Source organism: Anastrepha obliqua, unplaced genomic scaffold (assembly GCF_027943255.1).
Source record: "Anastrepha obliqua isolate idAnaObli1 unplaced genomic scaffold, idAnaObli1_1.0 ptg000103l, whole genome shotgun sequence".
Taxonomy (NCBI): domain Eukaryota; kingdom Metazoa; phylum Arthropoda; class Insecta; order Diptera; family Tephritidae; genus Anastrepha; species Anastrepha obliqua.
The window spans coordinates 1-2,500 of NW_026562221.1; the positions used below are offsets into that span (position 1 = coordinate 1).

The window sequence follows — 2,500 nt, forward strand, 5'->3', positions numbered from 1 at the left end:
GTTGAATTTGTGCTTCATACGGGTAGTACAACTATATATTGTGGTATGTACATTACCTTATGTATGTAAGCGTATTACCGGTGGAGTTCTTATATATAATTAATACAATGTATTTTTTATATATTCCTCCTATTTAAACCTACTTCAGTGCTCTTCATCGAGTGTTGTTGTGGGCCGGTACAATTACTTTGAACAAATTAGAGTGCTTAAAGCAGGCTCCAAATGCCTGAATATTTTGTGCATGGAATAATGAAATAAGACCTCTGTTCTACTTTCATTGGTTTTTAGATCAAGAGGTAATGATTAATAGAAGCAGTTTGGGGGGCATTAGTATTACGACGCGAGAGGTGAAATTCTTGGACCGTCGTAAGACTAACTTAAGCGAAAGCATTTGCCAAAGATGTTTTCATTAATCAAGAACGAAAGTTAGAGGTTCGAAGGCGATCAGATACCGCCCTAGTTCTAACCATAAACGATGCCAGCTAGCAATTGGGTGTAGCTACTACTATGGCTCTCTCAGTCGCTTCCGGGAAACCAAAGCTTTTGGGCTCCGGGGGAAGTATGGTTGCAAAGCTGAAACTTAAAGGAATTGACGGAAGGGCACCACCAGGAGTGGAGCCTGCGGCTTAATTTGACTCAACACGGGAAAACTTACCAGGTCCGAACATAAGCGTGTAAGACAGATTGATAGCTCTTTCTCGAATCTATGGGTGGTGGTGCATGGCCGTTCTTAGTTCGTGGAGTGATTTGTCTGGTTAATTCCGATAACGAACGAGACTCAAATATATTAAATAGATGCTTTCAGGATTATGATGTTGAAAAAACTTATATAGCCTTCTTTCATGCGTACATCTTGAATGTACAAGTGTTTGAATGTGTTTATATAAGTGGAGTCGTACCTGTTGGTTTGTCCCATTATAAGGACACTAGCTTCTTAAATGGACAAATTGCGTCTAGCAGTAACGAGATTGAGCAATAACAGGTCTGTGATGCCCTTAGATGTCCTGGGCTGCACGCGCGCTACAATGAAAGTATCAACGTGTATTTCCTAGACCGAGAGGTCGGGGTAAACCGCTGAACCACTTTCATGCTTGGGATTGTGAACTGAAACTGTTCACATGAACTTGGAATTCCCAGTAAGTGCGAGTTATTAACTCGCATTGATTAAGTCCCTGCCCTTTGTACACACCGCCCGTCGCTACTACCGATTGAATTATTTAGTGAGGTCTCCGGACGTGATCACTGTGACGCCTCGTGTGTCACGGTTGTTTCGCAAAAGTTGACCGAACTTGATTATTTAGAGGAAGTAAAAGTCGTAACAAGGTTTCCGTAGGTGAACCTGCGGAAGGATCATTATTGTGTTCCATATCCGTAAGAAAAACAAACAAACAAACAAACAAACAGACAAGCAAACAAACGAACAAAAAGAAAAAAAAAAAAAAAAAAAAAAAAGAAAAAAAAAAAATTTATATAATTATTTTGAATCCATAATTCTTTTTATTCTTTTTCATTCAATTTGTGATCCATCAATTATATCATATTAAATATAATATATGATGGTACATTTTGTAATGTTTTTTCTTATTTTTTTCTTTTAAAAACCTTTAAACATGAAAATAAAAAGTTGTACTTATTATTCATTTGATTGAATGATAAGTTAATTTGTTCACAATAACAAAAGTGGTATATATTTATTATATTATTATATATACATAAAATGATTAAAAAAATACAAAATAATTGAATCATAATAAATACCACCACTGTATTATTGTTGAACTAAGACATTCGCAACTTAATAAAAATGTTTAGAGTTAAATATATTTGATATATATTATTGAAAGAAAATCAATTTATATATTATTAATATTATTTAATTTTACTCTTTCAATTAATATATGCAAAAAAAAATTGACATTTGTTATAAATAAAAATAAATAAAAAAATACTCTAAGCGGTGGATCACTTGGCTCATGGGTCGATGAAGAACGCAGCAAACTGTGCGTCATCGTGTGAACTGCAGGACACATGAACATCGACATTTTGAACGCATATCGCAGTCCATGCTGTTATGTACATTAAATTCAATTTTAAAGTACTGCTTGGACTACATATGGTTGAGGGTTGTAAGACTATGCTAAATAAGTTGCTTATTCTTTTATAAAAATAATTGAATTTAAGCAAATGTGTATATTATTGGATTTTAAATAATTCATAATATTAATAGCAAAAAAAATAAAGATATATAATGAATTTTATTTATTATATATTCTTTAAAAAAAAAATCCTCTCAAATAAAATGAAATGATGAAAATATTGAATCTAAGTATTCTTTACAAAAAATTTTCATATTATTTATATATATATATAAAATAATAATTTATATATGTAATTAAAAGGAGGAATGTCTAGCATAAAAATTAAATTTTTTATTCTAGGATTGCCTCATTTTACATTATTATTATTTTTATATATTTACAATATATAAAAGGAGAAAAGA

The 2,500-nt window shown here is 32.0% G+C and overlaps 1 pseudogene; it reads left to right on the forward strand.

Annotated features, from left to right (window-relative positions):
- The first annotated feature begins 1,946 nt into the window (after window positions 1-1,946).
- On the forward strand, window positions 1,947-2,127 carry LOC129251886 (5.8S ribosomal RNA; annotated as a pseudogene).
- Window positions 2,128-2,500: the final 373 nt, after the last annotated feature.